Below are 16,637 nucleotides of genomic sequence, written 5' to 3'. Positions count from 1 at the left end.
TTAGTATGAAATATTTGCTATATAAGAGAGAAACTATGAGACATTTATATAATTCATAAATAATAAAAATTAAACAAATAGCTGAGAAACTCGGCCTATAATTAGAACAAAATTATTTTTGTAAATTATATGGCTCTCCAATATATTTCTTCTTCACTTCCTTACTTTCCTGGAAATAGTGTGCTTTCCCACCCCTAAAATTTCTGTTTGTGCATTTGACTTGTTTTAACCAATGGATATTAACCAATATCAAGCATGCCAAGACTTGCAATGTGTGCTCACTGTAGAGCTTGCTGTCCTGTGTTTCCTCGATGTTAAAAACTGCCATTGAGTAGTTATTGTGCGTTCAGACTCAGCCCCAGAACGTACCTGTGTAGGACAGAGTTGCTCTCGCAGACCTGACTTGGGAAGCAATTCTACCCCGACTACCACAGCCTGAAGCTGAGTGGCCCAACTGACCTACAAATAAACAACCCCCCAAAAAAAACTAATGATCATGTTAAGCCGCTGAAATTTGAGGTAGTTTATTCACAACAATAGCTAATCAATAGATATAATCACCTATAAGATAGAAATCACCTACCTATTTGACCCATTCCCCTACTTAGCACCTAGAGACAATCAATCAGCCTGAACATTTTGAATGGTACTGTTTTTCTAAACATAATTTTATGTCACATACGTGTATTCACATATATAAATATATATATACTATATCTGAATATTTTTACTTCATTAAGATATATCAGAATGTATGTGGTCATCTGAGTCTTATTTTTTCCTCAATATAGTGTTTCTACACTTTATCTACATTGTTATGTGCAGCTGTATTATATTCATTTTCATTGCTCTATAATATCCATTGTGTGACTTTTCCCACGTATTGTTTATTCATGTTTGTTACTGTCATGTTATTTGGATGATTTTCATTTTTTTACTAATACAAGCAATGCTTCAAGGAGCATTCTGCATATCTACAGATTGTATATGTTGAGGCACATGTGTAAAAGTTTCTCTAGGGCATCAGTTCTCAAACTTTTGGCCTGAAGATCTGAATTTGTTAAGGTTTGCCAGAGAAATATAATAGAACCAATATGTGTGTGTGTTTGTGTGTGTGTGTCTGTGTGTGTGTCTGTATGTTGTGTGTGTATACATATGTAGTGTGTGTGTATATATATGTACGTGTATATATGTATGGATGGATATATATGCACTCACACATACATGTGTGGATATGTGTATATACAAAGACATACATGCAGACACAGACACAGACAGATACAGAGAAAAGAGACTTTGGTTCACATGATTGTGGCGACTATTATGTCCAAAATTGGCAGGGCAGGTGAGCAGGCTGGGGATCCAGGGAAGAGTAGATGTCTGATTTTGCAGCTTAAATCTGAATGAATTCCATCTTACTTGGGCACCTTGGCGTTTCCCTTTTAAGGCCTTCAACTGATTGGAAGAGGCCCACCCATGTTGTAGAGAATAATCAGCTTTACTCAACATCTACTGATCTGTGTATTTATTTCACCTAAAACATACCTCTATGGAGATATTTAGACTGATGTTTGACCAAACATTGGAGTAGCATAGCTTAGTAAAACTGATGCATAAAATTAGCTATCACTATACCCCTTTATTACCTTAAAGATTATTAAGTACCCTAAAGAGATTTGGTTAGGGGATTATATGTATTGATACTTATTGTATTATAAGTTAAAACTTAGAAGTCATAAAGATATTTATTATTTTAAATATAGAAAGTTCATTGTACATTAACATAAACATTTTAATGCAAAATCAATATAATGCCTAAAATAAAAATTAATGAAAATTGTGACATTATTTTATACTTCTGTAAAAATCTTTGTAGTACCTGGCTCAATAAATTGCCAGTAGAGGGAAATTTTTCTGTTCTTGTCAACCTTAGCAGAAATTTATTTAATTACTTTTCAAAGAACCATTTTGGTCTTTGTTGATCTTCCATTCTACTATCTATCATATATATAGTATATGCTTTCTAACCTCAAAATATCATTCATAGCACAATGATTTTAAGTCTGTTCTCTTTTCATTATAACCAGTAAAAAATTAAATTCCCTTCAAAATACTGATTTCACTTCATGTCAGAGTTTTGATATGTTGTGTTGTCATTCAGTTCTACTTTAAAACCTTTCTTCTCTTATATATATTATTTAAAACTGTTTTAAAATTTGCACAAATATACTTTATCAGTATGTTTGTATACTGATCAATCAATGATATTCATCTTTATTTCATAAACGTGTTGGCCACATGTATGTCTTCTTTTGGAAAGAGTCTGTTCGTGTTCTTTGCCCATTTTTAATGGAGTTGTTTTTTGCTTGTAAATTTGTTTACTTTCCTTATACATGCTGGATATTAGAACTTTGTCAAACACATAGTTTGTAAATATTTTTTCCTATTCTGTAGTGTATTGAGCTGTTCTCACAATGCTGATAAAGACATACCCAAGACTGGATAATTTATAAAGGAAAGAGGTTTAATGACTCACAGTTCCACATGACTGGGGAGGCCTCACAATAATGGCAGAAGGTTAATGAGAAGCAAAGTCACGTCTTACATGGTGGAAGCCAAGAGGGCAAGTGCAGGGGAACTCCCCCGACCTCTTTATTTAAAATTATACTTTAATTTATGGGATACATGTGCAGAACGTGCAGGTTTATTACATAGGTATACATGTGCCATTTTGGTTTGCTGCACCCATCAACCCATCATCTACATTAGGTATTTCTGCTAGGATACATTAGGTATTCCTCCCCTAGTCCCCCACCCCTCAGCAGGCCCCAGTGTTTGATGTTCCCCTCCCTGCATTCATGTGTTCTCATTGTTCAGCTCCAACTTATGAGTGAGAACATGGGATGTTTGGTTTTCTGTTCCTGGATTAGTTTGCTGAGAATGATGGTTTCCAGTTTCATCCATGTCCCTGCAAGGGACATGAATTCATACGTTTTTATGGCTGCATAGTATTCCATGGTGTATATGTGCCACATTTTCTTTATCTAGTCTATCATTGATGGGCATTTGGGTTGGTTCCAAGTCTTTGCTATTGTGAATAGTGCTGCAATAAACGTACATGTGCATGTGTCTTTATAGTAGCATGATTTATAATCATTTGGGTATACACCCGGTAATGGGATGGCTGAATCAAATGGTATTTCTGGTTCTAGATCCTTGAGGAATCGCCACACTGTCTTTCACAATGATTGAACTGAGTTACACTCCCACCAACAGTGTAAAAGCATTCCTATTTCTTCACACCCTTTCTAGTATCTGTTGTTTCCTGACTTTTTAATGATCGCCATTCTAACTGGCATGAGATGGTATCTCATTGTGGTTTTGATTTGCATTTCTCTAATGACCAGTGATGATGAGATTTTTTTTCATGTTTGTTGCCTGCATAAATGTCCTCTTGTGAGAAGTGTCTGTTCATATCCTTTGCCCACTTTTTGATGTTTTTTTTTCTTGTAAATTTAAGTTCCTTGGAGATTCTGGATAGCAATCCTTTGTCAGATGGATAGATTGCAAAAATTTTCTCCCATTCTGTAAGTTGCCTGTTCACTCTGATGATAGTTTCTTTTGCTGTGCAGAAGCTCTTTAGTTTAATTAGATCCCATTTGTCTATTCTGGCTTTTGCTGCCGTTGCTTTTGGTGTTTTAGACATGAAGTCCTTGCCCATGCCTATGTCCTGAATGGTACTCCCTAGGTTTTCTTCTAGGGTTTTTATGGTTTTAGGTTTTACATTTGAGTCTTTAATCCATCTTGAGTTAATTTTTGTATAAGGTATATACAAAAGTATATATTTTGTATATTTAGTTAAAATATATGCAAAGGTTGCTTGTTTTTGTCAGGTTTGTCAAAGATCAGATGGTTGTAGATGTGTGGTGTTATTTCTGAGACCTCTGTTTTGTTCCATTGTTCTATGTATCTGTTTTGGTACCAGCACCATGCTGTTTGGGTTACTGTAGCCTTATAGTATAGTTTGGAGTCAGGTAGTGTGATGCCTCCAGCTTTGAACTTTCCTTTATAAAACCTTCAGATCTTGTGAGACATTCACTATCATGAGAACAGAACAAGAAAAACCTGCCACCGTGATTTAATTACCTCCCACCTGCTCCCTCCCATGACACATGGGGATTATCACAATTCAAGGTGAGATTTGGGTGGGGACACAGAGCTAAACCATATCATATGGGTTGTCTGATTACTCTGCTGACAGTTTTTTTTTGCTGTTGAGAAGCTCTTAAATTTAATTAGGTCACACTTGTCAATTTTTCTTTTTGTTGCAATTGCTTTTGGCATTTTTGTCATGAAATCTGTGCTAAATCTTACATCCAGAATAATATTTCCTAGGTTTTCTTCCAGGGTGTTTAGAATTTTATGTTTCACATTTAAGCCTTTAATCCATCTTGAGTTTATTTTTGTATGTGGTATAAGGTAGGGGTCCAGTCTCAATCTTTTGCATCTGGCTAGCACATTTTATTGAATAGGGAGTCCTTCCCCCATTGCTTGTTTTTGTTAGGATTGTTGAAAAAATCAGGTTGAACATGTGTGGAGTTATTTCTGGGCTCCCTATTCTGTTCCATTGGTCTATGTGTCTTTTTTGCACCAGTACCATGCTGTTTTGGTTACTGTAGTCTAGTAGTATAGTTTAGTCAAGTAATGTGATGCCTCCAGATTTGCTGTTTTTGCTTAAGATCACCTTGGCTATTTAGGCTCTTTTTGTGATTCTATAGGAATTTTAAAATATTTTCTAATTCTGTGAAGAATGTCATTGGTAATTTGATAGAAATAGCATTGAATCTATGAAGTACTTTGGGCAGTATGGCCATTTTAATAATATTGATTCTCCCTATCCATGAGCATGGAAGACTTTTCCAGTTGTCTGTGTCACCTCTGATTTCTTTGAGCAGTGTTTTGTGGTTCTTGTTGTAGAGACCTTTCACTTCCTGAGTTAGCTGTATTCCTAGATATTTTATTCTTTTTGTGGCAACTGTGAAGGTGACTGCATTTGTGATTTCACTCTTAGCTTAGATGTTGTTGGTGTATAGAAATGTTAGTGATTTTTGTACATCAATTTTGTATCCTGAGACTTTCCTGAAGTTGTTTATCAGATCAGGGAACTTTTGGGCCAAGATTATTGGGTTTTCTAGATATAGAATTACATCATCTGGAAACAGGGTTAGGTTGACTTCCTCTCTTCCAAAATGGATGCCTTTTCTTTCTTTCTCTTGCCTAATTGCTATGGCAGGAATTTCGAATATTTTATAGAATACGGATAGTGAAGAGGGCATCCTTGTCTGGTGCTGGTTTTCAAAGGGAATGTTTCCAGGTTTTACCCATTCAGTATGATATTGGTTGTGGGTTTGTCATAGATGGCTCTTATTATTTTGAAGTGTGTTCTTTTTTATGCCTAATTTATTGGGGTTTTTTAATGTGCAGATGTATTTTATCAAAAGCCTTTTCTGCATCTATTGAGATAACTATGTGGTTTTTGTTTTTAGTTTTGTTTATGTGATGAATCACATTTATTGATTTGTACATGTTGAACCAAGCTTGCATCCCAGGGATAACGCCTACTTGGTCATGGTAGATTAGCTTTTTGATGTGCTGCTGGATTTGATTGGCAAGTATTTTGTTGAGTTTTTTTTGTATCAATGTTCATCAAGGATATTGCCCGGAAATTTTACTTTTTGTTGTGGCTCTGATACATTTTTGTATCAGGAAACTACTGGCCTCATAGAATGAGTTGAGAAGGAATCTCTCCTCAATTTTTTTGAATAATTTCAGTAAGAGTGATACCAGCTCTTCTTTATATATGTGGTAGAATTTAGCTATGAATCCATCTGGTCCTGGGCTTTTTCTGGGTGATAGGCTGATATGGTGTGGCTGTGTCACCATCCAAATCTCATCTTGAATTATAGCTCCTGTAATTTCCATATGTTGTGGGAGGGACCTGGTGGGAGGTAATTGAATTAAGGCAGGACTTGCCTGCGCTGTCCTTTTGTTATTGAATAAGTCTCATGAGATCTGATGGTTTTATAAAGGGGAGTTTCTGTGCACAAATTGTCTCTTGTCTCCTGCCATGGAAGACATGCCTTTCACCTTCCACTATGACTGTGAGGCCTCCCCATCCATGTGGAACTGTGAGTCCATTAAATCTCTTTTTCTTTATAAATGACCCAGTCTCAAGTATGTCTTTATCAGCAGCGTGAAAATGGACTAATACATAGGCTTCTTATTACTGATTCAATTTTGTAAGTCATTTTTTTGTCTGTGCCGGGATTCATTTTTTTTTCCCTGGGTTCAGTCTTGGAAGGGTGTATGTGTCCAGGAATTTATCCATTTTTTTTTCTAGATGTTTTAGTTTGTGTGCATAGAAGTATTCATAGTAGTCTCTGATGGTCATTTGTATTTCTGTGGGTTCAGTGGTAATGTCAGGATCAGTGTAACACCCTTTGTCATTTCTAATTGTTTTCATTTGGATCTTCTTTCTTATTAGTCTAGCTAGCAGTCTCTCTTATTTATTTTTTTCAAATAACCATTGATTATTTGGATTCATTAATCTTTTGAGTGGTTTTTCATATCTCAGTCTCCGTAGTTCATCTCTGATTTTGGTTATTTCTTCTGCTAGTTTTGGGGTCGGTTTACTCTAGGTTTTCTATCTTATTAAGTTTTTCAAATAACCATTGATTATTTGGATTCATTGACTTTTTGAGTGGTTTTTCATGTATCAATCTCCTTAGTTCATCTCTGATTTTGGTTATTTCTTCTGCTAGTTTTTGGGGTCAGTTGACTCTTGGTTCTCTAGTCCATTTAGTTGTGATGTTAGGTTGATAAATTGAGATCTTTCTAACTTTTTGATATGGGCATTTAATGCTACAAATTTTCCTGTTAACACTGCCTTAGCTGTGTCCCAGAGATTCTGGTACATTGTGTCTTGGTTCTCATTAGTTTCAAATAGCTTCTTACTAATTGATTTCTGCCTTAACTTCATTATTTACTCAAAAGTCATTCAAGTGCAGGTATTCAATTTCCATGTAATTGTATGATTTTGAGTGATTATTTCAGTTTTGATATTTAATTGTATTGTGCTGTGATGCAAGAGAGTACTTGTTATGATTATAGTTCTCTTGCATTTGCTGAGGATTTTTTTATGTCTCATCATGTGGTAGAGTTTAGAGTATGTGCATGTGGCAATGAGAAGAATATATCTTCTATTTGTTTTGGGGTGGAGAGTTCTGTAGATATCTATCAGGTCCTTTTGATCCAGTTCAGGTCCTGAATATTTTTGTTAATTTTCTGCCTCAATTGTCTAATACTGTCAGTAGGGTGTTGGATTCTCCACTATTATTTTGTAGGAGTCTAAGTCTCTTTGAAGGTCTTTAAGAACTTGCTTTATGACTCTGGTTGCTTCTGTGTTGAGTGCATATATATTTAGAATAGTTAGGTCTTCTCATTGAATTGAAGTCTTTACCATTATGTAATGCTCCCCCTTTTTTTTTGTCTCTCTTTGTTTAAAGTCTATTTTGTCTAAAATTAGAATAGCAACCCCTGATTTTCTCTGTTTTCCATGTACTTGGTAGATTTTTCTCCATCCCTTTATTTTGAGCCTATGAGCGTTACTGCATGTGAAACATATCTCTTTAAGACAGCATACCAATAAGTCTTGGTTCTTTATCCAATTTGCCACTCTGTGCCTTTTAATTGGGGCATTTAGCCCATTTACATTTAAGGTTATTATTGATATGTGTGAATGTGATCCTGTTATCATGATGTTAGCTTATTATGCAGGCTTGTTTGTGCAGTTGCTTTATAGTGTTACTGGTCTGTATACTGTCAGGTTAGGATGCATGCACACACATGTTGGCATTGCTGGGAAGGTAAAACCCACCCACATACACACACGTTGGTAATGTGATATATGTGATGGCTGTGGGCCTGGAGGAAGTTGCAGTGGGGGTAGGGAATAGGCAGGCTGGTGTGTGGCCATGGGGGCTGCTCCGCTGGACCTCTCTGCCACTCAGGCACAGTTCACCAGTTCAGGAGCTATTATGTGGGCCCCCAGGGCACCAGAGGCTGTCTTACAAGCAGGCATGGCCAGGCTGGGGCCCTGGAAGAGGCCAGCAGACCAAGAGGTGCTCAAGTCAGACTAGCCCCATCTGATGGGCAAGACTGCCCTGCAGAGTTCAAGTCTGAGAGTTTCCCTAGGAATAATGTCTCCTGTGGTAGCATGTTGAGCCTATGTGGATGGGCATCCCTTGTCATGCTCTGCCACAAGTTCTTAGGCACCAAACCCTTTTGGCTCTGCGTCAGCTGGCATGTTGCCCCTACCAATTCTCTAAGCAGCTCTTCGTGCCAACTCAAGTGTCCATGATAGATGAGGGGTCTCCTCCTGCCAAGATTCCAGAGGCCTGTGGCAAGAGTGGGTTGATATTTGTCAGTTCAACTCACCCATTCCTTTGGAGTTGTTGGAGGGCAGGAATGAGTCCCCTGCATGATAGCCTCCTGTAGGGTTCCCAGCTTCCTCCCACTTGAGCACAGCTTTTGTGTCTTCCCTCCATCCACTCTTAGTGCCTTCCCTCTGAAGATCTGTTAGGAGTGTGCCAATTGTCTTGGTCCCTTGGTAGCAGTTGTTCCACCTGGTGGTGTCAAGTTGGCCATCTTCTACTTAAGCAGATCTTCTTATTGAATTGAAACTATTGTCATTATATAATGCCCTTCTTAGCTTATTTGGTCTTTGTTGGTTTAAAGTCTGTTTTGTCTAAAATTAAGAGTGCAACCTCTGCATTTTTGTGTTTGTTGTTGTTGTGGTGGTTTACTTGGTTGATTTTTCCACATTCCTTTATTTTGAGCCTATGGACGCCATTGCCTGTGGGATGGGACTCTTGAAGACAGCATACTATTGGGTTGTCCTTCTTTATTCAGCTTGTCACTCTGTGTATTTGAATTGGGGGATTTAGCCTGTTTACATTCAAGGTTACTATTGATATGGGCAAATTTGATCCTGTCATATTGTTAGCTGGTTATTATGCAGACATGTCTGTGTGGTTGCTTTATAGTGTCACTGGTTTGTGTACTTAAGTGTATTTCTGTAGTGGCTGGTAATGATCTTTCTTTTTCATATTTAGTACTCCTTTCAGGACCACTTGTAAGGAAGGTCTGGTGGTAATGAATTCATTCAGCATTTGCTTGTTTGAAAATGATCTTATTTCTCCTTCATTTATGAAGCTTGGTTGGGATGGATATGAAATTCTTGTTTAAAATATTCTTTTAAGAATCCTCAATATAGGCACTCAGTGTCTTCTGGCTTGAATAGTGTCTGCTGAAAAGTCCAGCCTGATGGGCTTCCCTTTGTATGTGACCTGCCTCCTTTCTCTAACTGCCTTTTACATTTTTTCATTCATTTGAACCTTGGAGAATCTGATGATTATGTGTCTTGGAGATGGTCTTCATGTATAATATCTCACAGGAGTTATCTGCATTTCATAGATTTGAATGTTGGTCTCTCTAGCAATGTTGGAAAGTTTTCGTGTGTAATACCCTGATATATGTTTTCCAAGTTGCTTGTTTTCCCCCTATCTCTTTCAGGGACACCAGTGAGTCACAGTTTTGGGCTATTTACATAATCCTATATCTTTGGGAGATTTTGCTCCTTCCTTTTAAATTCTTCTTTTCTTTATTTTTGTCTGAGTTATTTCGGAGAGCCAGACTTTGAACTCTTAGATTTTATCCTCAGTTTGTTCTATCGTGCAGTTTATACTTGTGATTTAATTATGCCATTCTTGTAGTATGTTTTTCATCTCTATTAGATGAGTTTGGTTCTTTTTTATAATGGATATTTTGGCTATCTGCTCCTATATCATTTTATTGTGATTCTTAGCTTCCTTGGATTGGGTTTTACTGTTTCCCTGAATCTTGATGATCCTTGTTCCTGTTCATGTTCTGAATTCTATTTCTCTCATTTCAGATATTTCAGTCTGGTTAAGAACTCTTGCTGGGGAAATAGTGTGATTATTTAGAGGAAAGAAGGTACTCTGGCTTTTCGAGTTGTCAGAGTTCTTTCAGTGGCTTTTTCTAATTTGTGTCGGCTGATGTTCCTTCAATCTTTAAAGTTTCTGTCCATTCAATTGATTTTTTTTTTTTTTCTTCATTGATGCCCTTGGGGATTTTATTATGTTATAGTGTGAGTTTGGTTGACTGGCTTTGATTCTATTACACTCCTGGGTCTTGGTGGTGCCCTCTATAATTACTCTCTGCATGCCTGCCTTTCTTCTGTTGGGCATTCTGATCTATTGAGTTCCCTTAAGCAAGGACTGCAGTTGGCAGACAAGCTGTATTTTTGCCAGGTTGGCCTTAATTTGATGTCCATGTGCTTCCTGGGGAAACATGGGTTGCACTTGCCTGCAGAGTTCAGACAGAAGTGGGACCTCTGGATTGGAAACTTTAGTGGGTGTGGCCCGTCTAGCTATGGGAGGCAGAGGGTGTTTCCAGGACAACAGGATCCTGCCTGCACCCCTCAGCAAATTCAGGGAAAACTAGGACTGTTGGGCCAGCAGTCCTAGCAGATGTGGCTCACCTGATCACCATTGGCAGGGGTTGGTGACGATGCTTGTCCTGCTTTCTGGGAGCTTCCTAGGACAATAGGAGTCTACCCACTGGTTGAATTCCCACAGAAGTGGAACTGCTGGGCCAAAAGCTCCATCAGGCATTGCCTGCCTGGCTGCCAGTGGCAGGGTTAGGCAGGGTCATGTGCCCTGCTGTCTGGGTGTTTTCTGGGACAACAGAAAGCTGTGCCCTCTAGCTCAGTCCACACGGAAGCCAGACTGCTGGTCCAGAAGCCCCAGCAAGTGTTGTCTCCCTTGCATGGTCAGTGGGATCACATGCCCTACTGTCCAGGTGTTTCCTGGGACAACAGGAGGCCTGGGCTCCTCAGCTGAGTTCCCTCAGAAGCAGGACCACTGAGCCAGAAGTTCTATCACATGTCACTTGCCTGGCTATCAGGAGCAGGGGTGGATGGGGTTGTCTGCCTTACTATCTTGGTGTTTTCAGGGCAGCAAGAGGCTGTGGCCTCCACCTGAGTTCAACAAAAGTAGGACTGCTGTGCTGGAAGCTCTACCACACATTGCTCACCTGGCAACCAGTGATGAGGGCAGGTGAGGTCACATGGTGCTGTGCTTTCTGGGTGTTTCCCAGGGCAACAGGAAGCTGCACCTTCCAGCTGAGTTCACATAGAGGTGGATGACTGGGAGGCTCTAGCAGTTGTTGCCCACCTGGCTATTCATGGCAAAAGTGGATGGGGTCATGTGCAGCCTCCTGCCACTGAGTGTTTCCTGGGACATCAGGAGGCTGTATCCTGCAGCTGAATTTACACAAAAGCAGAACAACCGGGCTGGAAACTCTAGTAAGCATTGCCTGCCTGCCTACCAGTAGTGGGGGTGGGTGGAGTGGCAGGTCAAATTCAGGCTGAAGTGGGACTGATGGGCCAGAACCTGGTGCTGAGCCCCATCTGGCAAGGGGGTGGGTAGAGCAGTCTTACTGCTTCCAGGCACTGCAACTATGCCTTTATTCGGGTGATGGCACTGGTGCTGGTCTGCTCTCGGGTCAAAGGCTTGTAGTTCCTTTAGACTTGATAGTTGCCCCTGTAAAATGTCTGGATGGCTCTCTCCTTCAATCTGGAAGCACAGCTGGGGGCCAGGCAGATTTTCCTGCTCCCAGTCTTGTACAGGTCTCTGTGGAGAGCATGAATCTCCCGGGGAGCTCTCACTCTTTCCCATTTTTGGAGAGGTTCTTCTGGCGCCGCATTGATCCCAGACAACTTTGCTCCTCTCTGCTCTCTGTGTTCTGCTGCCTTCATGGATCCCAGCATGGTTTCTCAGATGATTGGCCTGCAGGGTCAGTGTTGACTGCCCTTTTAATTCCTCTCTGTGAGAGCAGCACAGATAAGCTGCTTCTAGTCCGCCATCTTGGCCCTATCCCTTATCTTTTTTTTCATTTCCTTTTGCCTGGGTAACTTTTTCTGGTACTTTTCATTTTCTTTTGTTTTGCTCTGTTTACTCTCAATCTTTGTATGTCCTTAGAAGTTTAGCATGCCCGTGTAAAAATCATATAGCTGAATTTGTTTCTTTCTAGCCAAACTGAAAAATCTTTGTCCTTTATGTCTTTCAGCTTCCACTTTAGTCCGTTTGTGTTTGTTGGATTTGTTCATATGTTTGTATTTCTATCTAAAAACTTATTTTTAAAATTCATTTTCTATTTGTGTCATTTCTTCTAGTGCTCTTTTCCTCCTTTCCTGTTTTCCTTTAGATATATTAGATGTTTATAATTGTAAGTTTTTCTTACCCATTTCTTTTTTTCTTACACTGGTTTGGAAGTCATATGCTCTGTTACTATTCTTACAGTGCTCACCTTTAACATTTTACCATGCTGACTTAATTTAGTAAAGCCTAAATTGATCAAGGTTTTACTTTCTTTTCTTAACAACACATGAACTTTATTGTTAATATTATAATATCATTATTGTTTTGTTATTTTTATTTTTACAAGCCTTTTTGTTTTATTTTTGCAAGCATTTCATTTATCTGCACAAATATTTGTATATACTTACAGGTTTACCAAATTGTTTGCTCACTATTTCTTCCCTTTCAGATCTTCTGTCCCTAAAATACATCCTTAGTAGTTTCTGTAGGAGAGGACTGCTTTGTTTAGTTGGAACATTAATATTTGTTCTTGTTTCTTTTCTTCCTTTTTTTTTTTTTTTTTTTTTTGAGATGGAGTCTTGCTCTGTTGCCCAGGCTGGAGTGCAGTGTCACAATCTTGGCTCACTGCAACCTCTGCCTCCCGGGTTCAGGCAATTCTCCTGCCTCAGCCTTCCAAGTAGCTGGGGCTACAGGTGTCCGCCACCATATCTGGCTAATTTTTGTATTTTTAGTGGAGATATGGTTTCGACATGTTTACCAGGCTGGTGTTGAACTCCTGACCTCATTAATCTGTCTGCCTTGGCCTCCCAAGGTGCTGGGATTACAGATATGGGCCACTGTGCCTAGCCTTGTTCCTGTTTTGAGAGAGATTTTTGATAATTCCAGAGTAACATTATTTTCTGTTAGCTCTTTGAAGAAATTTCACCCCTGTGATTTATTTGCTCTGTGATGTTGTTCAGGTGTTTTAGAGATAATGTAGTCATCTTATGAGTGATAGTGAGGATCAAATATATATAAAGTGCTTATTAGTGTTTCTAACACATATTTATCACTATATAAATAAATATCCTTATTTTTCTTCTTTCTCTCTTTTTTTCTTATAATTCTTATTCCTGCCAATGCTGCTCAGCAATTCACTCAAATGCATCTAAGTAAAAATTTCTTTTTATTTACACCACTGTTTATCCTGGTTGGTATACATTTTTCTTTCCAAATAATGTGGTTCTAGGTCTTAAATTTTCTAATTTCTGTACATTCTCAAACTTTAATTCTTTGAATGTTACATCTATCTCTTTATTTCCATTCTCTTCCGGAATTTTGATTAGGACAATACACTTTTTTTTTATTGTATCCTTTACATTTTTAAACATCTATACTGTGTTCAGTTCCTCATCTATCTCTGGCTGGGATGTTTTCAAATAGGTACTTTATTTATTTATTTTTATTTTTTATTTCCATAGGTTTTTGGGGAACAGGTGGTGTTTGGTAACATGAATAAGGTCTTGAGTGGTGACTTCTGAGATTTTGGTGCACCCATCACCCGAGCAGTACACACTTTACCCAATCCGTAGTCTCTTACCCCTCACCCCCCTTCTACCCTTTCCTCCAAGTCCCAAAAGTCTGTTGTATCATTCTTATGCCTTTGCAGCCTCATAGCTTAACTCCCACCTATGAGTGAGAACATAAGATATTTGTTTTTTCATTTTTTTCCAGATTTATTTCCCAATTCATTTACTCTGAATGTTGCTGTTTCTCATAAGCTATTGAACCCATCCATTGATTTCTTAATTTCAATAATTTTATTTTTAAAATTTATAAATATATATTTTTTCAGATTTGCAGATTCACGTTATAACCTTATGTGGTTTGATCTTTTTATTGTATCTGTTATTTCCTTATATACTTACAGTTATATTTTGTACCCTTTAATTATAACAACTAGTGTCCTTCAGGGTATATGTATTTGTTAAATGTATTAGCTCATCCTCAGTCATGGCTTCTTATTTCCGATTATGTGTTTGAGAATAATTTTGTAAGCTCATACTTGGTTGAATTTTATTTGCAGAATTTCGAGTAGCTAATTTCTAATAACTTGGGCTGTATACCAACAGCGTGGATCCACATTATTAGTCAGCTCAGGCTGCCATAACAAAATAACACAGACTGGGTAGCTCAAATAACAGAAATTAATTTCTCACAGTCTTGGAGGCTAGAAGTCTAAGATCAGAGTGCCAGCCTGATCGGGTTCTGGTGGGGCCCCCCTTCTTGGCTTGTAAATGGCTACCTTCTGGCTGTGTCCTCACAGTACAGGGAGAGAGTTACCTCCAGTCTCTTCCACTTATTATAAAGGCACTAATCCCATTATGGGGTCCCGATGCTCATGAGCTTGTCTAAACCTAGTTATTTCCCAGAGGCCCTACCTCCAAATACTGCCACATTGGAATTAGGGCATCAACATATGGGTCTGGGGAAGGGGTAACATTCACTTTTGCTCTTTTCAAGAGCTTTGGTTCCTTCTGTTTGTGTGGAGCCCAGGGAAACTCTGATCTTTTGCATCTCTTAAAACACACCTTTTTGGTTTTAGTGTACCATTCTTTTTCTCGCTCTTGATTTCTCTCAGCCCTGAGAAATGGCCTTTATTTTTTCATGAATCAAAGGTATACAGTTTTCCATATTTCAGGCCATGTCTTTTGAAAGGCAAAACCATTTTGAAAGAATATTCAGAAATTTATATTTGATATATTTTGGGTTTGGTATATGAGCTCTAATCTCAATATATTAAAAACTTATGGGAATATTGTTTATATTTATCGTTGACTAAAAATCAGTTATGGCACTCACAAAGAAATAATACTGCTTCATTCTAGTTGTAATTATTCCAGTGTGATTTTTTTTTTTTTTTTTGCCTGGCACATGGCTTAAAGCACAAGAGAAGCATATAAAACTTATATGAGACAGTTTTTCAGCAACAGGCAGAAACGTACTACAATAATTTTTATCCTGTGCTAATATTTTGGTCCACAATAACATGATACCCATTGGAAAGATAGATTTGAGAAAGATGCATGCTTAAATAATTTTTAAATTTTTTTACATGTATGTTTTTAGATAAATGTATTGTTCAGTCTTTAGTATTAAAAACTAAAATTCTGAATGACAAACATATGTGCAAACAATTGTGGCAAAACCAGTTTTTATTGATGAAGGGACTAGCTGCCATTTGGTGATTTTTCAGCTGGTCAAATTTGAAAAATCAGCTGGATCTCCCCTCCCCTCCCCTCCCCTCCCCTCCCCTCCCCTCCCCTCCCCTCCCCTCCCTTCCCCTCCCCTCTTCTCTTTTTTTTGAGACGGAGTCTCATTCTGTACCCCAGGCTGCAGTGCAGTGGCGTGATTTTAGCTCACTGCAACCTCTGCCTTCCGGGTTCAAGTGATTTCCTGCCTTAGCCTCCCGAATAACTGGGATTACAGGCATGTGCCACCACGCCAGCTAATTTTTTGTATTATTAGTAGAGATGGGGTTTCATCATGTTAGCCAGGATGGTCTCTATCTCCTGACCTCATGATCTGCCCGCCTTGGCCTCCCAAAGTGCTGGGGTTACAGGTGTAAACTGCTGTGCCCGGCCCCTTGCATATTCTTTTCTAACTCAAATGAGAATATCCTCACTATATAATCCACCTTCTCTCCAGAAACTTCAAGCTCTTCCTCTCTAATGGTGACTGTTTCTCTGCTGCAGATAACAATTACATTTCCCTCTTAACTGAAAAATAGCCAAGCCTATGAGCAAGAAAATGAAAATTTTTTTGATCCTATTATTCCCTCTGTCAGAGATGCCAGGAACTTTTTCTTCTTCATTTATAGCATAATTTCATTCATGCATGCATGCATTTATATATTTACCTACTCTAAAGCATTTGCTAAGCACTTTAATTGGCCAGTCATAAGGCTTGATGCTGTAGAAACAGAGATGAAATGCAATTCTCCATCGTAAAACAGTCTGGCAGGGAGGAGGAGGATAAATAAGTGGTTTATAACAATTTGATGAGAGAAAGTACCTAAGAGAACACATTTAAAAAGCGTACATTGCAGAAGGATGTGTAGAAGATGATGGAAGTAAAATTTTCTTGCAGCTGATATTGCGCACACACACACACACACACACACACACACACAACCAACTAGATGTTTCTGTTAGTGTCATTGAAAACTACCCATTTCTTTTTTCTTTTTTCTTTTTTATTTTTTTAAGACTGAGTCTTACTCTGTCACCCAGGCTGCAGTGCAGTGGTGCAATCTTAGCTCACTGAAACCTCTGTCCCCTGGGTTCAAGCGACTCTCCTGCCCCAGCCTCCCGAGTAGCTGGGATTACAGGCACGTGCCACCATGCCCGGCTAGTT

At 38.6% G+C, this 16,637-nt stretch overlaps 1 protein-coding gene across 3 annotated transcripts in view; it reads left to right on the top strand.

Moving 5' to 3' along the window:
- The window catches only part of SPAG16 (sperm associated antigen 16), a 1,188,211-nt gene that overhangs the window by 656,053 nt on the left and 515,521 nt on the right, over positions 1 to 16,637 (top strand). The window lies entirely within an intron of this gene.

Source organism: Trachypithecus francoisi, unplaced genomic scaffold, assembly GCF_009764315.1.
Source record: "Trachypithecus francoisi isolate TF-2019V2 unplaced genomic scaffold, Tfra_2.0 Lachesis_group13, whole genome shotgun sequence".
Classification (NCBI taxonomy): domain Eukaryota; kingdom Metazoa; phylum Chordata; class Mammalia; order Primates; family Cercopithecidae; genus Trachypithecus; species Trachypithecus francoisi.
The sequence above is the reverse complement of the archived record's forward strand: the minus strand, read 5'-3'. Positions and strand labels throughout refer to the sequence as shown.